The 23315-nt window shown below is 34.0% G+C and overlaps 1 long non-coding RNA gene and 1 other non-coding gene across 2 annotated transcripts; both read right to left on the bottom strand.

Moving 5' to 3' along the window:
• Positions 1–1756: 1756 nt before the first annotated feature.
• Positions 1757–19977, bottom strand: LOC145240016 (uncharacterized). The gene is made up of 3 exons (XR_013862461.1): positions 19726–19977; positions 13379–13414; positions 1757–9858 (listed from the first exon to the last, which is right to left on the bottom strand). It is a non-coding gene; the product is annotated as an uncharacterized LOC145240016 (long non-coding RNA).
• A 1701-nt stretch (positions 19978–21678) lies between these two features.
• Positions 21679–21842, bottom strand: LOC145240459 (U1 spliceosomal RNA). Its single transcript, XR_013862514.1, has one exon. It is a non-coding gene; the product is annotated as a U1 spliceosomal RNA (small nuclear RNA).
• Positions 21843–23315: the final 1473 nt, after the last annotated feature.

Raw genomic sequence — 23315 nt, 5'->3', positions numbered from 1 at the left:
GAATTTCCACGTGGGAACATGTGCTTCAATTGCTGTTCAGCGGGAAGATAAAAGATATTAAAATCATTATTAACAATATTTAAGTATGTTATATATATATGATTTTATTTTATTTATTTGATATTATAAATGTGTTTAGTCATCATCGTTATTAACAATATTCAACATCTTATGTATTTAATGGTTTTATTTTTAGCATTTGATTATATAAATGTGTTAAGCCATCATCGTTATTAACAATATTTCAACATATTATGTATTGATTGCTTTTATTTTATATATATGATTTTATAAATGTGTTAAGTCATCATCATCATTAAAAATATTTCAACATGTTATGTATTAAATGAATTTATTTTAGTTTATAAATGTGTTAAGTCATCATCGTTATTATCAATATTTTACATGCTATGTATTGATTGATTTTATGTGTTAAGTCATCATCATCATTAACAATATTTTTCATGTTATGTATTAAATGATTTTATTTTATGTATTTGATTTTATAAATGTGTTAAATCATCATCATCATTATTAACAATATTTCAACATGTTATGTGTTTAATGGTTATATTTTACTTTTTGATTTTATGAATGTGTTAAGTCATCATCGTTAACAATATTTTAGCAAGTTTTGTATTTAATGACTTTATTTTATTTATTTGATTTTATAAGTCATCATCATTATTAACAATACTTCAACATGTAATGCATTTAATGATTTTTTTTATTTATTTGATTTTATAAATGCGTTAAGTCATCATCATTATTAACGATATTTAAACATGTTATGTATTAAATGATTTTAATTGATTTTATAAATGTGTTAAGTCATCGTTATTATTAACAATATTTCAAAATATTATGTATTAAATTATTTTTTCTTAACTTCATAAATGTGTTAAGTCATCATCATTATTAACAATATTTAAACATGTTATGGATTTAATGACTTTATTTGATTTTATAAACGTATTAAGTCATCGTCATTATTAACAATATTTTAACTGTTATGTATTTAATGTTCTTATTTTCTCTGACTTTATGTGTTTAGTCATCCACTTTATTCAAAATATATTTTAACATGTCTTGTATACTCTTATTTTATTTATTAAACTTTGTAGATGTGTTAAGTTATCTTAGCTTTTTACAATATTTCAACATGCTTTGTATTTACCTATTTGTATGTTATATAGAGTATAGTAAGCATTTTATATAGCATAAAGCTTTTTTTATACGTAAATCAGCGCTTCATTATACCATAAATCTAAGCTAAGACATTTTTATGAATTTAAACGGTTACTTCTTCCTTTACACCATGTAATAATATTACTAATAAATTCCTATTAACAATGATCAAATGTCGATCACATGTTTCCATAATCATAAATAGTGAAATCTTAATCAGATATCAATAACAAATATGTTTTAATCGTTTGGAATGCTTACATAATAAAAGAACAAATATTATATTATGCATTTGTTAACCTAATAAAACTTGAAATAGCTGTGTTCGTTACAACTCTGCTTTCAACCGAGTCGTTGTTTGTTTCGTTCTCCACACTCTTTTCTTCTACCTCTTCTTTTACACGCGTCCGTTCGCTTTAGTGACTAAAAATCGTCTGTCCTCCCGCTTTCCTTTCCTCGTTATTTATGGAACCAGGGTACGAGATTCTCCGAGATTTCCCGAGACTTTTTTTTCCACATAAAAGCCTGCGGACGCCATCTTGATTCTCAATTTATGCTCTGCAGGCACAAACGCGCAGCCACTTTAACAGTAAGTCACTTCCTTCTCCACAATAGCTGCAACCCTTATTGAGAAATTAAGAGAAAAATTTAAATAAAACCTTGGAAATATTTAATAAGAATGACAATGGTAACCATGTCGATATTGCAATGGTTGTATTGTACAAATATCGGTTACATCCACCATAATCCTTGATATATATATGGTATTTGTTAAGAGAACTATTATATCACATAGCAGTTCAATGCTTTAAGACTTTACATTTATGACGAGTATATTTGGTTTCCAAATGTTTGCAACATATTTGTTCATGTTTTAATTGTTTCAACAAAAGCTACATGTTTAAATGGTTGTAAAAATAACTATTTGCAAAAAATTGTGAAATATTTTTGTACGTTAATATCAACGTTATCAATCTGAACCAATTTTTATAGTTAAGTTACTGATGTCAATTTTAAATGAGGTTCATATGTTAACTTTATTCATGAAAATTTTATTCATGAAAAAATAAAGTGAAAGAAATATAAATATTAATAAATTGCTGAACACTTGTCGAAATGAGACAATAACTAAAAATATAAGCAAGCCTATAGATTTCATGAAAAAATTTCTGTTCTTTTATTGTGGGTAACAAATATTTATTAGTTGAAAAAGGAAAAAACACACTACATATAATATAGTTAATCTACAATAATTTTGCTACCGTTGCAAGGATTCTACATAATTTCAAATATCTTTTCATTGGGACAATTACCCCCACCACCCCACAAGAAGTATATTTCTTTTTTCAAAGTTTATTTTGTTTCCAAATAATTCAGTCCTTCTGTAAAACTTTATTCGCCGAGATAAATTTATATCCATAGGTTCTTTTATGCGCAACTTCTCTTCAGGTACGGATTAGTATGATATTGTATATTGGTAAATGATATTATGTAGAGACAGCATTTTTCAGGTTTTGTGTGAAGGTAATTAATGTAGCCTGGTGGTCAATAAATAATGACACATCCATAAGATGACAACCTTTGTCAGATAACACTGGGCTGCATCAAAAAAGCAACATCCATGACAATATCCTCTTCTAGACCAATTTTTCGTGCTGATCACGATGATAGTAGTCATTTTGCCCGTAAGGTTCTAGTTTATGTGTTACAGCGTCATATACTGCGTCGTATATTAATATACCTTTTTTGTTGCATATCAATTAAAGAATGGCACGGACTTGCAAAAACCACCCCAACTCATTTTGCTACATCTGCGGAAATTACACACTTTCAAGACAGAAGCGCAAAATCACTTCTACAGTGAAACAACTCTATCGTGCCTACTTTGGCATCGAACTTGGACATCAGGATAAACCATGGGCGCCACACATTGCTTGTGTGAAGTGTTTCGCTGGTTTATGCCACTGGAATAAAGGAAACCGAAAATCAATGCCATTTGGAATACCAGTGGTTTGGCGGGAACCTATGAATCACCATGATGACTGCTATTTTTGTATGATGAAACCACTGGGAAGGAATGGTATAAGTTTGAAATACATTAAATACCCAAACATTCCGTCAGTTACGCAACCAGTACCACATAGTGATGTTGTTCCTGTGCCAAGACCTCCTGATATTCTAGAACGTACCAGTGCAAGTGACTCTATATGTGATGACAGTGAAAATCAGGATGTTTATGAAGATATCAGTGGGACCTCTGAGAAAAGCCCTCAGTTATTTGAACAGAGTGAGCTAGATGACCTTGTACGAGATCTTGGTCTGTCAAAAGAATCTGCACAGTTGTTAGGTTCAAGGTTAAAAGAGAAAAATCTTTTGGCACGTAATACACACTTTGCACAGTATCGACATCGAGAGCAGGAATTTGTGCAGTACTTTACCAAGTCCGATGACATGGTATATTGCCACGATGTTTCAGGTCTTGTAGAACACATGGGTAAAGAATACCATCGTGAAGAATGGAGGCTCTTTATAGATTCCTCCACCAGAAGTCTAAAAGCTGTGCTACTTTTTAATGGTAAAAACGTCGCATCATTGCCCATTGCTCATTCTGTTACCCTGAAAGAAACCTATGATACCATGTCACTTCTTCTTAACAACATACAATATCAAGATCACAACTGGCTTCTCTCTGGTGACCTAAAAGTTCTGACCATTTTGTTAGGAATGCAGGGGGGCTACACAAAATACCCATGCTTTTTGTGCTTGTGGGACAGCCGTGCAGATTCCGTACATTACCGACAAAGGGAATGGCCACAACGGACGGAATTTGTTCCTGGCCGCCATAACGTCAAAACACTACCACTTGTACCACCAGAGAAGGTGCTTCTGCCTCCCCTTCACATAAAGCTGGGGTTGATGAAAAATTTTGTGAAATCACTTGCGAAAGATGGAGAAGGGTTTAAATACCTTTCCAATAAATTCCCTCTTGTCAGTGATGCTAAAGTACAAGCTGGCATATTTGTTGGACCACAGATTCGTGAACTTATGTCTGATACCGGATTTAATGAAGTACTGACACCTCGTGAAAGAAGAGCTTGGGAATGTTTTAAGTTAGTTGTGACAGGGTTTTTAGGAAACAGAAAATCTGATGACTACAAGGAACGGGTTGAGAATATGCTTCAAGCATACGAGACTGCTGGCACACGCATGAGCATCAAAATACATTTCCTGCACAGTCACCTTGACTACTTTCCTGCTAATTTGGGTGAATACAGTAAGGAACAGGGAGAGAGGTTCCATCAGGATATATCCGATATGGAGCGCCGCTATCAAGGCAATTGGAGTGTGACCATGATGGCTGATTTCTGCTGGTCTCTTCAAAGAAGCTGGACAACATCTCCTGCAAGGCCAGCACACAAGAGAATGTCGCGAAAGCGTGCATTTCAAGGGGAATAGCTGCTTTCTAACTTCAAATAGGATGCATTGTTTACAATGAATCTGATAAATATTGTGCCAACTGTTACAAAAAAATGAGAACCTCCTTAAAAAAATGGGTATGCTTTATGCGTTTACTATGCGACACTGCAATGAAAAATGTTAATAATATTTCTGTTGCAAATTTTTTTTTTCCAAATGCAGCCCAGTGTAATTAATGACATTTATTTTAAGTGATATTTCTGAGAGAATTTTATTAAGGCGTTTTATATATTTTCACTAAAAATTATCTCTAATCATCCGAGGCTAATATAATCTCCTTAAACTTTGTTTCATAATTCGACACTCAAGCATTGTATTCTCCTTTACTCCGAACTATTTACAGAGAGCATCCTCTCCTAGGTCTTCAAGAGAGCAGGTGGTTATTCTTGTTGGCCGTTTTAGCTTCTCATTTATTGATTTGCAGATTTATCATCATGCAAAATATTATAGGAAATAAGTTTTGTACTTGAAAAAATTATTAAAAGATGTTGCTACAAATTGTTATTATTCACTTAATGTTGTTTAATAACATAGTGATTTGCTATAAACAGGTTGTCTTGATTAGCTGATGGATAATTCAAAGTACCGTAGTAGACATGTGTATAGTATAGGAAAAGATGACTTTTGGTAACCAAACCTCAGTGAATATCAACTACTAAATTCTCGATGAAAAACAATCCCTGTTGTATCCTGTATTTTTTAAAGGTACGCACTAAACAAAAAATGTTCATACATGTTGTATACAACCAAGCGAATGAAACACCACTATAGTTGCTATGAAGTTATCTAGCTTCTTCAGCCAGAAATTTGATTGGTTGTCCACGCAGGAATTTGTGATATTGACGTTAGGCTATATTTAATATCTTCTTGGTGTCTATATCTTTTCTTTTATATTTTCTTTTTGTTTGTTTGACGCTGGGCGTAGATCATCCAATCGGATAAAGGATATTCAAAGCTTGGTTTTAAAGAGATGGGGGTCTAAGAATTTCTAAATATTTATATTCAATTTCCTTTGCTTCTACACCAAATATTTATATTCAATTCCCTTTGCTTCTACACCAAATTATAATGTTCATATCTTTCATAGAATATTTCCTTATTAAACTTGGTTCCTCCAAGTCGAGAACATAAATATTAACAGTTTGAGCATGGATATTGCTTTTCCCTTTTTTAATTCATTTTTTCTTATTTCCAGGGTTGTATGGTGCAACAGGCCCTAGCCCAGAGTTTAAGTTGCAGCCTAACCCACAATTGCAGAAAATCCAAGGGCCCTTTCTTGGTGTCTATATTTTTTCTTTTGTATTTTTCTTATTGTTTGTTTCATGCTGGGCGTAGAGCATCCAATCAGATAAAGGATATTCAAAGCTTGGTTTTAAAGAGATGGGGTCTAAGAATTTCTAAATATTTATATTCAATTCTCTTTGCTTCTACACCAAATTATAATGTTCATATCCTTCATAGAATATTTCCTTATTAAACTTGGTTCCTCATAATGTTATGTTCTCATTAGTCACTTGCAATCGTCACAGTATTGTTCTAGTTGTACAAATGTTCCCAAATAAATAGAAACGTATTTTATTGTTTTCCTCATATGCACCACTAAACTTGATTTATGAGAACATAAATATTCACATTTTGAGCATAGATATTGCTTTTCCCTTTTTTAATTCATTTTTTCTTATTTCCAGTCGATCACATGTTTCCATAATCATAAATAGTGAAATCTTAATCAGATATCAATAACAAAAATGTTTTAATCGTTTGGAATGCTTACATAATAAAAGAACAAATATTATATTATGCATGTGTTAACCTAATTAAACTTGAAATAGCTGAAACCCTTATTGAGAAATTAAGTGTGAAATATTTTGTACACGTTAATATCAACATTATCAATCTGAACCAATTTTTATAGTAAAGTTACTGATGTTGTTTTTGCTCTTTCATGTCTTCTTTGCTTGCTGGTGTTCGACTTGAACTGCGGTGTTGGTTAGATTTTGGTACACTTATCGGTAGTTTTGAGTGAACTGGCTATTGTTTTGCTCTAATTTTCTTATCTTTGCCCCTAATGTTTAGCAAAGGCCTTAATTAAAGTTTCTTAATCTGCTTTCTTTTTTAGTAACGGGTGATCTTCAATGCTGTATTTTCTTTTCATTCTATTTATTGTTCTTAGGTGATGTGTAGATCTGGTTTGGTTTACAGCATAGGATATAATTTGGGAGGTTCAATTCTTTTTTGAAGCTTGATCTTCCACTATGGTGTTACAGTTTTGGCTCGCTTCCTACTCATTTCCTCTTTTTGGTCTTTCACTGAGTTCTATGGCTATGCTGCAGCGAAGTTTTGATGATTTGTTGATGTTATTTTAGCCAGTCCGATGTTGACTTTTCAGTGTAAGTTCAACAAATTGTGATTTTGAGAAAGAGAATATCCACACACTTTATAACAATGTGGCTTATCACAAGTGTGAGTTCTTATATAAATGATTAATCTTGATTTTTCAGAGTAGGAATATACATAACACTCACAAGAATATGGCTTTTCTCCAGTGTGAGTTCTTATATGTCCTACCAAAAATGATTTGCGAGAAAAGAAAATCCACATACTTAACAAGAATGTGGGTTTTCCCCAGTGTGAATCATGTTGAAATAAATCTGATTTGTTTGGAAAAGAATATCAACAGACTTAAACAGCATATGGCTTTTTCCCAGTGTGAGTTCTCATAGATATCATACTAACAATGATTTTAAATAGAAAAATATCCAAATTCTTCACAAGAATTTGGTTTTTCTCCAGTTTGAAATATATGTTGAATTAAATCTAATTTGTTTGGAAAAGAATTCGAACACACATCACAAAAATGTTGTTATTCCACAGTGTGAGTTTTCATAGATCTTACTAACGATGGTTTTCGAGAACAAGAATATCCACAAAATTAAAAAAAATGTGGCTTTTTCCCCAGTCTTTTCTTATATGTTGAATTAAATTTGATTCCGTAATAAAGATTTTACAAGAATGCGGCTTTCCTGTTTTTGTTTTATTTTACTTCAGTCGAAATTCTTAGAAATCAAAGGGCCCACTACTTGGGGCTAACACTTGAAATCTATATGAGATACATAGATATTCGAATATTCCATTTAAGTTCTTAATCTCTCAAACACTGAGTTAGTAAAGAAATTGAGAACATAATTTTCCTCTCCCCAATTAACCATTTTTATACATTGTAGTATATCTTTCGTTTTAGTCTCTTGGTCTTACTGGATTCCAGGACAAGAATTTATTGAGTTTGGTGGCGTACTCGGCTTTGTGCTACTACTTGAGGTAACATCACTTGGAGAAAGTGCACCATTCCTCGTAAAAGCTAATGTGGGGTCGCCATAGTGAGGAGATCTTATTTGGGCAGCGAATATGTGATTTTGAATATTTGGTCAAGGTTTACTTCTCTGGAAAATGAATCCTCATGCCAGGTTGTTCTGACAAACCCCTGTACAGAGAGACCTTAGACACTCGAGGATAGTGTCTAGTAGGCATTCAAGTTCTCTCCCCAGTGTGAGTTTTCATATGTCTTACTAATGTTGATTTTTGAGAACATGAAGATCCACACACTTCACAAGAATGTTGCTTTTCCCTTTTTAATATATTTCACTTCAGTAAGTTTCAAGAGGCTCCTTCCAGGAGCTAGCACTTTATTCTATTATGATTTAAACTTATATCCGAGGGCTCTTTTTAAAATAGATGCTGTGCCCTTTATGGCTGCTATTTGTAATTCGTTACAGCTTAGTCTTCCATGGATCGCTTCTAAGTATTTCTGAAGATTCTTTTTTATTAAGCCAGTTTCTCCTATAACAACCGGTATATTGTTTATTTCTTGCAGAGACCATATCATCTGTAGGTCATTTTCTAGGTCCTGTTTCTTCAGTATGAGTTCTAATATGTCGCACTAACGTTGATTTTTGAGAACATGAATATCCACACACGTCACAAGAATATGGTTTTTCTCCAGTGTGAGTTCTTATATGTGTCACTAAATGTGATTTTTCAGAACATGAATATCCACACACTTGACAAGAATGTGGTTTTTCCCCAGTGTGAGTTCTCATATGTGTCACTAAATATGATTCCCGAGAACAAGAATATCCACACACTTTACAAGAATGTGGCCTTTCCCCTGTGTGCGTTCTAATATGTCTCACTAATGTTGATTTGTTAGTACAAGCATATCCACACACTTCACAACAATGCGGTTTTTCCCCAGTGTGAGCTCTCATATGAATGATTAAGCTAGATTTCTCGGAACAAGAATATCCACACACTTCACAAGAATATGGCTTTTCTCCCGTGTGAGTTCGCATATGTGTCACTAAATGTGATTTGTGAGAACAAGAATATTCACATACTTCACAAGAATATGGTTTTTCCCCAGTGTGAGTTCTCACATGAACTATTAATCTTGACTTTTCTGAACAAGAATATCCACACACATTACAAGTATGTGGCTTTTCCCCAGTGTGAGCTCTCATATGTCTTACTAACGATGATTTCCGAGAACAAGAATACTCACACACTTCACAAGAATGTGGTTTTTCTCCAGTGTGGGTTGTCATATGTCTGACTAACAATGATTTATAGGAAAATGAATATCCACACACTTCACATGAATGTGGCTTTTCGTCAGCGTGACTTTTCATATGGATCACTAACGTTGATTTTTCATAACATGTATATCCACACACTTTGCAAGAATGTGACTCTTCTCCACTCATCTGCATGTTTTAATATAATTGATTCAACAAAAATTCCACGTTGTTATAGAATTGTGTTCTTCCCGTGTTTGTCTTTATTCACATATGCTCCAGAAAATTTGATAAGCACCACCTACTCTGCAGGAATATATTATTTAGTTATTTTACATATGTAAGAGATATATTTGTACTTTACTGCAATTTCTGATTGCTTTTCAGTTCATTAAATTAAAATTGTAAAGACATATTGCACGAATATGAACAAACATAAACATTATCTCCATGATTATTTTTAATCCAATTAAATAGTCATATAGGAAATAAATATCTCTGTTGTCTTCAACATCAGGCAGTTTTTATTGTCTTCCGTGTAAGGCAGTAATTGTCCATAGACTAATGTTAAACGAAAATGATGAACCATTGAAATTCAATAAAAGTGTTCAAGCAGGAATATCTGCAAATAAGAAAAACGAAATACAATATTAATGAATTTAATACACAACAGATATGACTTATGTAATTATCTTTAATATAGGATTCATTAGAAAATAATCAGATATTTTATAGCTTAACACAACCAGTTGTTTTACATGCAATGTAGAGTGTACACAAGCTAGAAAGAATTATACATAGAAACAATTCTATATTATTTATATATAAAAGTAACTCCCGTTATGTTACACGTGTGGCTTTTATTGTAGCGATAAATAAATATATATATATATATATATATATATATATATCTTCTCTTCTATCTTCTTCTTCTATTCTTCTATTCTATTTCTTCTTCTTCTCTTCTTCTATTCTTTCTTCTATCTATCTTCTATCTTCTCTTCTATCTTCTTCTATTCTTTCTTTCTTCTATCTATTCTATCTTCTATATAAATAAAATGAACTCATTTTTTCCCGTGGGATTTTGACCTTAATATGATTAAAAATCAAGATATTTCATGCAAATACATTATGCACAAACGGCAGAACAATATCTGAGGTTTGTTATAGGCTTATTAGTTCTCAAATTCCTCGATAATCTTAGATTTCTATATGACTTTCATTGTGGCGATAAATAAATAAATAAATAAATAAATATATATATTATTTATATATAAAAGTAACTCCCGTTATGTTACACGTGTGGCTTTCATTGTAGCGATAAATAAATAAATATATATATATATATATATATATATATATATATATATATATATATATATATATATATATATATATATATAAAAGTAACTCCCGTCATGTTACACATTTGAGGGTTTTTTTAATTTCGTTTATCAATGTTCGCTTACATTGTGCAGTAATTGTTAGGTGGAGATTTTTATCTTCAGAGAATAAAAATGATTTACTACCAGTTGCATGGTCGTCTCATAAACGTTTCCTCGTTGTATGTTTTCGACACAAGGTAACATTTCAATTTTTGAATCTCAACAAAGGCTTCCAACCACTCCTAACTCCACCATCAAGTTCACCATGCATCAGCATTTTAACAATTCTATAATCGTTCCTTCTCAATACATGGCTTGCCCAATAAATTTGCAACTACATGAGAAAATTCTCAATTTATTTAATGTTACATTTTGAAAATAAATCGATATGTGCGTCCATATAACGGACAATGAACATATTTTTTCACAGACAATTCTTGAGGCAAACATTTAATTCATTAATGTTCAATCGTTAAGGTGTCCATGTTTCTTATGCTTATATTAAACAAGTTCACAAAGTATATTTTCAATTTTATTTAAACCATACAACAGCATTTTAAAAATTCTCTGACCATCCACTATAATGATTATATTTTTATATTTCGTGATTTCACTTTTTAATATCTTAATTTATTTTTTGATCGTCCATATTTATTAAAGTATATTAAATTTAATTACCTCTATTTCAATCATTATTATATTTTAGTAATTCTGTTCTTAAGATGCTGCACTTCCATTTTTGTTCTCTTTTGGTGAAGAGCAGTCCTTCACGACTGAGACAATTTTTTTGTACCTTTTCTCCACGTTAAAAAAACGACCTTGGTGTCTAACTCTGTCCCGTGGGATTGTAAATAGGTACTATTATAATAATCAACATACAAATGTATTCTTATCAATTATAATTGATATTCATATGATAAATAAATGATAAATAAAACCACGTGTTCATACATCATAATTTATTTATGTAATTTATCATGTTGTGTTATTTTTATATATTTATTTATTTTCTGTTTTAATGATGTAATATGTCGAATAAAAGCAAGTTGGTACTAGTTCTTTTTAATTTTAATATTGTGTTTCGTGCAATTTTAATATGTGTGAGCAACAACGTTTGTAATATATATATATATATATATATATATATATATATATATATAAAGAGAGCGGGAGGGAGACAGAGAGAGAGGGAGGGAGATAAGAAGAAAGACATGCATAGCAAACAATATTAAATATTATCAATGATATTCATGCGATAAATAAATAACATTTTTTCATGCATCATTAAAATACATCGATAAATTTGTTGCCCTAGAAAAAACGATATGATTCCATTTCCCTGTGATCAATACCCGTTGTCTTTTTTGTTGCAGACCATTTATAAGTTGGACAGTTGTGTACAAATCCAAAGGGCGATAGGCGCCTTATATCACGTCTGAAAGTGACACAAAGTACAACGAGTGATATAAGAGATATGTCGTTGTACAACTCATGCTCTCTACCAATCTAATTTATTACAACAGGACCATTGCCAGCACCGTCAAAATGCATAGCTGGATTGCCACAAATATCAGGGATGTGCCCAGGATGAGGAAAAATTTTCCAGTCATTGTTATGATCTTTGGTGTGGCTTAAAGTTGCGGCCAAATCTTGCCACCTCACATCTTCGAAATAAATACCAACCCCACATATCAGACCTTGGTCAATGTAGGGGCAACCCTTCATACCAATTTTCACTATCCAGCTTCCCTACTCCCTAGGAGTTGGTCTCCATTTCCCCTTCACTCCTCACATTAAAAATCGGTCTTGTGCCTAATTTGCTCGGTAGGGGAGCAAATAAATACCTTGCCTTTTTTCTGTTGTTCTTGGCCTTTGGGCCGGGATCAAAGTGTAGTATCTGTTCTGCAAATAAAAGTTTTTAAAAAACGCTGTAGTGTTATTTTCTTTAAGGCAACAACTTATTTATTATTTATTAGTTGTTGTTTTTTTTTAATTGATAAATTATTACTATTCTTATTTTGGACTCATTTGATATTTATTCATTTATAATTTTTCTGTCCTCTGAATTACATCACTCTGGTCAAGGGTTTGCTCACCTATTCTAGATATAGAGCATCATCAGAAATGTTTCCTTAATTATCCCTGAACCTACTCGTTTGACATTGCAATATAATCTGGCACACGGATGTTGCTCGTCAATGTAAAAGATGTGAAAACATTAAAAACTAAACAAATACAGAGAAATAAACGAAACTATGTTAGAAAACTGAAATAAGTTACATATTTCTGTCCAGACATAGATGATCAATTTATGTTTATTTCTTATCTGTGAAATCTAAAATAGTGGCATGGGACAATTTTTTGTCTAGCAACATACAAGTAAGCTTTTACACACATATACGTTGGCAATCAAAAAAAAATTGTCTAGCAACATAGAAGGAAGCTTTTACACACATATACATTGGCAATCAAAAAAAAATTGTCTAGCAACATACAAGTAAGCTTTTACACACATATACGTTGGCAATCAAAAAAAAATTGTCTAGCAACATAGAAGGAAGGTTTAACACACAAATACATGACAATCGAAAAAAAAGTGGGCGAAAATCTCACGATAAATTTATATGTGATCAAAGTTATATCAAACAAAACAATTCTTTGGTCATATGACCAGTAATTGTGAATAAAAATATAAAATTGCCACAGAGTAATAAAAACACAACAATCACTTAGAATTTAAAAAGGTTTTCTCTTCACCTTAAATCATACTCCTGTCTTTGTTCTTCAATAATTCTGTAAATAAACCGTTCAATTAACATGTGTTTTAAATCCATTTGCAGCCCACTGCGATTTTTTGTAAATATATTATAATTTAATGCTATATTTTCTCACAAATCCCCCAAAGATAATTTTCATTAAATATGTCTTTTTTCCACCCACACCAAAAAATGTTACTATTATGCAAAAATTAAAAATAATTGAAAACAAACTTATTTTGGTAAATCTTCACAATCTAACTTGATGTAGTTTACCCCTTAAAAAATAAAAATCAACTTATTCTGTATTACGTTTCAACCGTCTTAAATTTGAAGATTTTAACATTTTGATGGGGGATCACTGCCCTATATAGATTTAAAGTAAAATGAGCACCCAGTTTATGGTCAGTTAGCGCTCAGCGAGAAGTGCACAGTCTCAAAATTTTATGAAAAGAGGGAGAGGCACTCATATCTATTTGTTACTTTCTTAGTATTTGTTTTTTTTTTAGATTAGAATCCACGTGTTGTCAATTATTCTCTACTTTCATCAAACAATTTAAAAAGCAAAACATATTCCAATTGGCTTTCATAAATACAAAGAATTCATAATATATATATATGTGAATAAAAAGGAAAAACCTAAAAGAGTAAAAAACAAAATTAAATCAACGTTTCGTCCCCATTTCAAGGGACATCATCAGGATTTCTAGGCGAGGATGTACAGGAAGACGATCATATCACATGCGAAAGAGGAGAAGTTTAGTTCTCTTTCTGTTCTGGAGAGAAAAAAATTTTTTGATGAAAAGAGAATTTATATCAAGTGTGTGGAGGGGGGTCGGGTTATATACATATATGCATTTTTATATATATATATATATATATATATATATATAAAACTGGTTTGTTCAATTTTTTAAAAAAGTTTCATTTTTAGATTTGTCGAGGGGACATTTTTTTTTAACTTATCTATTTTATTTTTTGGGTGCTAGTGCACTTACTGACCTGCGCTATTTTTTAAATTGTATTTCCAAGTTTAATTAAAGTTTTTTATGTTTTTTTATTCAATTGTAAGGTCCAAGTATAGAATAGGTACAAAACACTCTCCCCATGTTAAGAATGGCTTTTTAAATAATAACGTTATTATTTCAGCACAGATCAATAAGTGCACTAGTACCATTTTTTGTTCTGTTTCAACTAAAAACAACCTCTACTTATATATAATGTTATTATTTAGAAAGCCATTCTTAACATGAGGAAAAGTGTTCTTGCTAACTGATTTGCATTTCCACCTAACAATTAAAATAGCAACAAAAAAGTGATCAAGAAACAAATATATTACAAATAAATATTACTAAAGGCAGTTTTATTGATTCTTCCAGCAACCTGAATAACATTTTGTTTGAACGTGTTTTGAAGCGTTTATCTGATACAAAAAATTAGTGCTAAGTCTTTGTTAGAAAAGGAAGAAAAATAGCTGACATGAGACAATCATCTAAGGAATCCTGCTAATCGCTCAAAAAATAAAAATAAAACAACAAACTAGTATAATTCGACTCAATAAATGTCACAGTGACACTCCTTTGTCTATTAAATTGTGAAAGTAAAGAATATGTTAATCTCTCCACAAAAAAGACGTTAAAAAGGAAAAACTGATACCCCCTCTCATCATACCACAAATTTAGAAACTGGGAATGATTACATGTCTTGTTAACCATTATCTGATTATGAAATCGGTGTTCATTTTACGTTAAATTTATGACAGAAAGTGATACCTAACTTTTTAATCTAAATGAAGTGTTCCTGGTTTAGGACAATAAAATTAGAGAAATAAAAAAAAAGAATTAGTCTTTGCAAGCCAACAACTGCCGGGTTCGAGATCACCACTCTCACCAACCTTCGTCTGTCTGTTTCTCCCTTACCTAAGCTGTCAACTCCTTTTATACATGTATTCTGCCTGATTTCATGTGATTTCGCGTGACTTCCACCAGAGCACACCTTTTATAACTATGGGCGCCATCTTGATTTCTCTCTCTCTTTCGCCCAACCTTGCCCAACACACACGCGGTAACACCTGTTTGTTTGATCTGTTTTTCCCTTTCTTTTTCTCCTTTCCTTCTGCTAACTTTAAACAACAATTTTATTCCTCTTTTTGTAGAAAATATTTAAGGCTTTCAAAACTAATAACAAACAAAAAGTAAATATTTTTAGGGGTTAAACTACGCTGGGTTAGATTGTAAAAAATTTTTTTTAATGTTTTTCTACATTAAGTTTTAGCTCATTTGTGATGGCCAATAAATGGGTGTTCATTTGATGTCTTGGTACCTGTGCATCGATGTTACCGCATTATATTTAAATAGTATTTTAAAATTCAACCACCTTCCCCATGTTAAAAAAGATTTCTAAATAATGTTATTGTTTCAGCACGGTAACATAGATGCACATGTATGTAAAATAATGGATAAAACATAAAAAAATCAAATAGAATTCTTTAACGACAAAAAATTAATTCATGTGTTGATCGTAAATATTATTTTAACATAAATCACATAAATTTTACTAAAATAAACACATTTTTGACAACAATATAAATGACAGATTTTGGACCTTACAGTTTAATCAAGACATTAAAAAATGAAAATATCGAAAAAAGGTAATATTGTACATATCCGTTTTGGACTGAAGATCTCCGGAAAAAAAATCACCTAATTTGATCGAGCATTATTATTTTTTTTTTTTTTTTACAGCGGAAAAACATGTTTTTATGACAGCGGGTTGAAGATTAACATCTAGGAACTTTTTGAACACGTTAAACTGTACAATTACCGAGGTTTTTATGATCTCTGATCATAAAAACCTCGGTACTTCATATTTTTTATTCACGTTTGTTATAAAGCATGGCAGAATCAATATTTTTTATTGAATTGTAATAAATAAATAAATCTAAGGTTACGATCAAGATTCGGTTCTGGGGTTCAGGAAGGAGTGAGCCACTTGCTTGACAACAGCACATTTCTGTCCTCTTCTTTTCCAATCAACCACACCTGACCTCTCGCTACCAATGTCACTCCGCACAATCTGAATGTCAGCAACACGAAATACTTTTCAAGAGATGTTCACGACCCTTTTCTTTTTTGCTCCCTGCAGGGAATTTTTCCCAGCTTTTATATCCTCCTATCTAGAAAAAAAAGGAAGAGACAGAAAAAAATAGCTTCTCCCATCATGCTCTGCCTTCCCAAGATGCCCTTTGTGTATATAAATGAGCTAGCCATCCTTTCCTTCTTCTTTCCCAAAGAGCGATGCAGATACGCTCGGTAAATTTTTTTTAACCATATACCGCACACGCCCCCCTGATCTTCAAGATCAATAAGACACTTCATAATTCTTCATCCAAGCAGGCCTCCTCCTCTTACGTTGAGGCCTCTGGGGGACAACTTCTTGGGGGTTGACATTTTCAGGTTCACTACAGACATTTTTGTCCAGTTATAAAGGACCACAATGTGGGGCTAAATCGAATTGGGGTACATCATTAGCTTCTTGGTGGATCTCGACTTCCTCCTCTTCACTGCCATCACTGCGACCGGCAGGGTTACACGATGCAGGTCTAGGATATGCCGGGAAACGCCATTCACCATCACATTGTTCTTCAACTGCATTCCCATTACGACTTCCCTCCCCCAACGTGTGGTACATTTTGCATTGGGGGGGGCTTCACCCACACTTCCTCACCCACTTTAATGGTAGCTTCTTCACCCTCAATTCCTCCCGTTTTTTTGCAAGGATGCCGCCACTTATATGCGAAGAGGGCTCTATGAGGCACAGTTGTTTCATCTTGTCTGGTTTTCAGTGAGATGTTATACCAAAACACTACCTCCATGGGTGAAATATTGCTTTTTTCTACAGCAGCCTTGATTGTGTGATGATTCCTCTCCACTATCCCATTGCCACTCAGCCAATACGCTGCCCTAAAAAAATGCCTTACTCCCCACTTATCACACACCTCTTTAAAGGCTTCTGATCAGAAAGCAAGGCCATTCTCCAACAATATTTCTTTGATGACCCCTCCGATTGCCCATGCAGATTCTGCCCTGATCTCTCTCCATATGGCAAATTTCCCTGGTCCACATTCGACCATCGACAGATACAGCTTATGGCGTAACATCAATGGCTAATCGCTTCCAGTCCTCCGCAATGTATAACTCTCCTGCTTCATGTCTGGATGGCCCGGGGTCTATCAATTGGCACTCTTTTTCCTCTTGCAGCCAGGCCTTCTTTACCCATGTCATCGAATCTGCCTTGTTCTTTTCTGATGGGACCAGCACTACAGATACCCTCAACTGTAATTCCGCTATCAAATCTGCGAGTGCTCCGAGCCTGCACTTGATCAGCATTTCTGCAGCACCTCTGGTCCTAACTCTCCTATCGCCAGTCATTGATGACCTGATCCATGAAATTACCATTGCTGAATCGGATTTGATTTAGATTGTTTTCAATTCCCATTTCAGGGCCAGATCAATTCCTTTCATAGCGGCCTCCAGTTCTGCTACGTTGATATGGGAATAGTCGTTTTTCTTTCTTAGCCACACCACATCTTCCACAGTTACACCTCCCATCTCTAATACGACGCCCAATGCTAGGCTGCTGGCATTGCACCAAATCACCCCCACGTCTCTGCCGCTGACGTACCATTCTCCTTTTACTGGGTCTTCTTCTGTTATTCTTGCGATGATTCCTTGTAGCATGTTTGTGACCTCCTTCGTAACACGACCCTCCCAGCCATCAGTGCCACTTTGTTGTTTAATAAAGCTGCGTGCTATCCTGAGCCAACCGGCGATTTGCTAGTGTCCCACCAGTCTCCCGCAGACCGAGAAGAGTTCTCGTTTTGTCAGGTCGGTTCCGATTTCAGGTATTGTATTGGCTTCACTCCATGATCTAGCGACATTCTTCATTACCAACGTCGTGGTGCAGCCTGTGTCAACAAGGGCCATGGCTCTCTTCCCAATGACTACTACTGGTAACTGAGGCAACGTTTCGTTGTGTGCCATTTCCACATAGAGGGGGAACCACTGGCACAATGACTCCCCTTCACTCATTTCCCTGGTCCCGTGAAGCAATGCAATAGCAGCTAATGTGCCCCACTCATCCACATCGGTAGCAGGTGACACCCGGTCTCGGCTCTTTGCAGTCCTTAAGCAGGTGAGGACCCTGGCACCGGAATCACTTGATGGCAGGTCTCCCCTCCTGTCGCCTCGCTGCCTGTCTCTCGTCATTCAAGTGGGGCCTCATGCACTTATTTCCACTCACAGCTGCAGCCACGATTGGGCCCTTGACATTCTTGACTAGGACTCTGGCGTGGACCAAGAGATTGTCCACTTCCATCGTATTGACCTCAGTGATTCTCTGAATGTTCGTGGAGATTTCTTCTGGGAAGCCATTCACTAGGTATAGCTTTACCGTCATCTCCAGGCTCCTCCCCACGTAACCAGCCAATCCTGCCAGTCTACTGATCTCCGCAGCAAAGACATCAACAGACTTGCCAGTCCACCTCAAACTTGCAAGCTTGCCGAGTGCTTCAAATCGACTCTCAGCGAAAGCCAATTTCAGTCTTTGCTCCACTGAGGCAAGGTCTCCCTTATCTTCATCACGAATCTGCTGGTAAATAGTGAGGGCTTCTCCCTCTAAGTATAGCAGCAGCACAGGGTGACCACGTCTTCGATTTTTTGCAACCTTGCCACCATTTTTAATTTTTCCAGCCATTTAATTAGGTCACCTTCCCCAGTGAAGGGTCTCAACATCTGAGTTGAGAGTCTCCAGTTAGCCATGTTAACCTGCTTGACTTGCCGAAATAGCTTCTAAGGTTACGATCAGGATTCGGTTCTGGGGTTCGGGAAGGAGTGAGCCACTCGCTCGACAACAGCACATTTCTGTCCTCTTCTTTTCCAATCGACCACACCTGACCTCTCGCCACCAATGTCACACCGCACAATCTGAACGTCAGCAACACGAAATACTTTTCAAGAGAAGATGTTCACGACTCTTTTCTTTTTGTGCCTCGAGGGAATTTTTTCCAGCTTTTATATCCTCCTATCTAGAAAAAAAAAAAAAAAAAAAGGAAGAGACAGAAAAAAAATGCTTCTCCCATCATGCCCTGCCTTCCCAAGATGCTCTTCGTGTATATAAATCAGCTAGCCATCCTTTCCTCCTTCTTTCCCAAAGAGCGATGCATGCAGATACGCCCGATACGTTTTTTTTTTTTTTAACCATATACCCCACAATAAATAAATAAATAAATGAATAAACTTATTTTAATACTTAAGATTAATTTTTAATAGTACAAAAAAAAAAACCTACCTTACATTTCAGGAATTCAATGCGAAAAAAAAATCAATTCGTTTTTTTTTTAATTCTTTTGTGTTCACAACAGAAAATTTGTTTTGTTTGTTGTGATTTCTTTAGTAAATTCATACAACTTTTGTTTCGCGTGTCCAATTCACTAAGAAATAAAATATATGAAAATATAAAAGAATTAAAATTAAAAGATGAAAAACACGATTCAAACGTGAAATTATTTACAGAGAAAATCAACTGCTAAAGAACAATGAATTTAGGTCATCATAACACGGTGTCATCATTATTTCGTTCCTTCTGAAAAAGTATTCATATCTGTGTGTCATGTTTCACGTAATTATCAGTCTAATCATTATTTCGTTCCTCGTGTAACTAGTCCGTTCATTAGTTAAGTGTGCCGAATTGTTTTCATATTAAGTTTAGATAATATTTGTTAATGTTTGAGGCGATGTTAATGTTTGTTGCGATTTTTTCAATAAATTTCTCTTTATTGTGCCCAATTCATTATAAATAAAATATATGAAGATATAAAACTAAGGTATATTTATTTTTATTTATTTTGATTAGTCGAACTACTGTTAAACTATTGAGTAAATTCGTTTTATTGTATATTTATACAAGATTTTTTTTGCGCTGACGAGCCGAGTAAATCAGTGATCACGCGTAATTGAATTAATTAACCCCTTTATGACTAAGCCAATTATTTTTTTTTTCAAATACAGTGTGCTATAATTGTCTCAGGCTTTAATTAAACGTCTGTAACACCGTGTTTAATTTTTAGTCGTGAATCGGTAAATCTTTTTTGGCACGCCAGCATGCCAAATTTTATTCCGTCATAAAAACAACTTTCTACAAAAAAAAAAAAAAAAAAAAAAACAACAACTTATTTTTACATTTCTATCTCGCGAATAAACATGAAATTATATATTAAAAACTGCGTTTATTTTTTAAAAATCAAAATTATGCGCATGGTATGATGTTTTTTTGTTTGTTTTTTCTTCTTAAACGAAACTGTGGGTTTGGCATACCACTGAATTATTATTTCCTGTCGTTTCCTGAATTTATTAATTTATTTTGTTATCTTAGATGGTTTCCTTAGCCTTTCCGGCAATTTGCACAATGGTGTAACTTACTATTACAGGTCCCGAAAAGAAACCTCTAAAAAAAATGTTTAAATAAAAAAATTTTTTTTTTCATATATATATTTTTATGCTTATTTGCTAGGTAAATGTCTAAACATTATTGTAAAAATAAACTTTATTCTTTAGAAAAAAATAATTTAGTGGTACTGGTAGTAGTACGCCACACAGAAATTTATCAAAAAAAAAATTAATTTTGTTTTATAATCAAAAACATTGACTTCAACTCCGTTGTCGAATTTTAGAAATAATAAACACGGGTTTTAATATATAATTTTATGTTTATTAATGAGATAAAAATGTAATATTTTTTTTTTCCTGTAGAAAGTTGTTTTTCTGACGGAATGAAATTTGGCGCGTCTGTCTAGAATATTATATACGGTTTATTGGAAAGAGCATAACATTTCACATTAAACCTGAAAATATCTTAAACATTGAACCAATACAAAATTTTGGATAGCTTTTTAAATTGAAAAAATTTAACTCGTAAAATTCAATTCATTTCATTACGTAGAAAAAATGTCTGCATGAGCGCGCGCAGGCACTTTGTAAACACTGTTTTTTTTGTTTCTTTTTTAATAATATTTCTATTATCTTTCAAAAATCTTTAATAGTTTATTTTGGAAGTATATTCCACAAAGAAATCAAACAAACTACTTTAAAAGAGAAATTACGAGTTTTGCATATTTTATTCGCAGTTTTGTGTTAAGGGTGTCAAAAATTCCCCCAAAATTCTAACACAACTATCCTTACACACACCGATGGTTTTCTGCTCAAAAGAAAGGGTGGGGAAAGATATCTGATTTTGATTGCATTATCGAGGTGAGCGCGTACACAAACACCACACTTAGAAATAGTATACCCTAGTCGTCCACATTTGGGACCATCGCAAAAATCAACCCAACCGCAGTGCAATGGAAGTGCCTTGATCTGGGGGTACGACCTTAATGATCATCGTTTACCCCTATGCAAGGTAAGTATATGTATTTATTTGCTTCCCCACGAAAGCAAATGTGACACAAGGTCGTTTTTAATGTGTGTGTGTGTGGGGGGGGGGGGGGGAAACAGCTTCCCTAAAACAAGGTAAGTGTATATTTTTTGTCACCACAACTGTTTTTATATCACACTCTTATACTCACCACCAAATAGATATTAATAAAATACTAAAATATCTCCATATATTTTCGCAAATTTTTCATTCATTACAATATATTTACTATCATTTAAACCTGCCAACATTTTCCAAACATACTTCAATTCTGAAAGAAGTTTACATTTTACCCTACTATTCAATGTCAAGGTCGTTTAGAGATCAACACCATGAATTCAAAACAAAGAGAAATCTCAATGGTCTGCCTTATGAATTGTATTTGAGGCTTTCGCCCATGCTTATACTGATTATGACGGATATGTGCAACCATTGGTTTGATGAGCAGGGCTACCCGGCGTTGCTCGGGACCGTATAAACAAAAATAAATTCAAGGGAGTGATTATATTATTGAGGAAAACGGATAGGTGTTGCAGGAAAGAATTAGACGATTATAGGCACATAACTGCTAAACACAGAGCTAAAGATTTTAGCCTATTTCCTCTCAAATCAGTTGCAGGTTGTTATCGATGACTAGATCGAACCAACGCAGAACTATGAATGGGAGATCGATTCAAAACAACCATACCATACCATCTTAGAGGGATGCATGAAAGACGACACGGAAGCTGTGCCAGTCAATTTAGATCAGTCTAAAGCTTTTGATAAGGTCGACCACTGACATCTGTTCTAGCAGCCGCCGGATTCAAACAGATATTTTACAAATGGATCTCCATATTGTACGGCGTGTCACTGGCAGTGGTATATGCAAACAGAAAGCATTCCAAATCCTTCAGGATCTCCCGGTTTATGCGTCAGGGCTGTCCGCTGTCTCCTCTGTTTTACGTCTTTGTGTTGGAGCTGCTATTTCATAATCTAATGTTTAATGTGGCAAGTCTGGTCCTGCGTGGAAAATTGCTCTGCCGGCTGAGTTGAACGTCAGGGTCTCTGCATTCGCTGACGACATAACTGTTTTTGTGTCATGATTCAATAACATCGTTGGACAGTGCCAGTGCGTCTCACACAGTATAAAAAGACCACAGGTCAAAATCAACCGCAGCAAGTCGACAGGTTTGTGGTTGGGGGCCTGGAGGGGCACAGACACCCTTTCTGCTTCCTTCAGCCGGACAGACGACTCGATTCGTATCTTCAACATGTGGTTCAGACCAGGTCTCCAGCTAAAAAAAACATTCGTAAAATCAAAAATCAAAGCCACTGTCAGCTCGGGGGTTTGAAATCATCCTTGAAGAGTTGAATAGAGACATGCGCCACCTACATCTTTCTGCTTATCTTTTACCGACTGGCTTTACTTCCTCTGCCTGCAAACAATCTAAAACCCTTACAGAGTAAGCTGTCCTTGTTTCTTT

This window comes from Euprymna scolopes, chromosome 19 (genome assembly GCF_053919585.1).
Source record: "Euprymna scolopes isolate OS-2025 chromosome 19, ASM5391958v1, whole genome shotgun sequence".
Taxonomy (NCBI): Eukaryota; Metazoa; Mollusca; class Cephalopoda; order Sepiida; family Sepiolidae; genus Euprymna; species Euprymna scolopes.
Note: the sequence above shows the minus strand (reverse complement) of the source record. Positions and strands in the feature narration are given on the sequence as shown.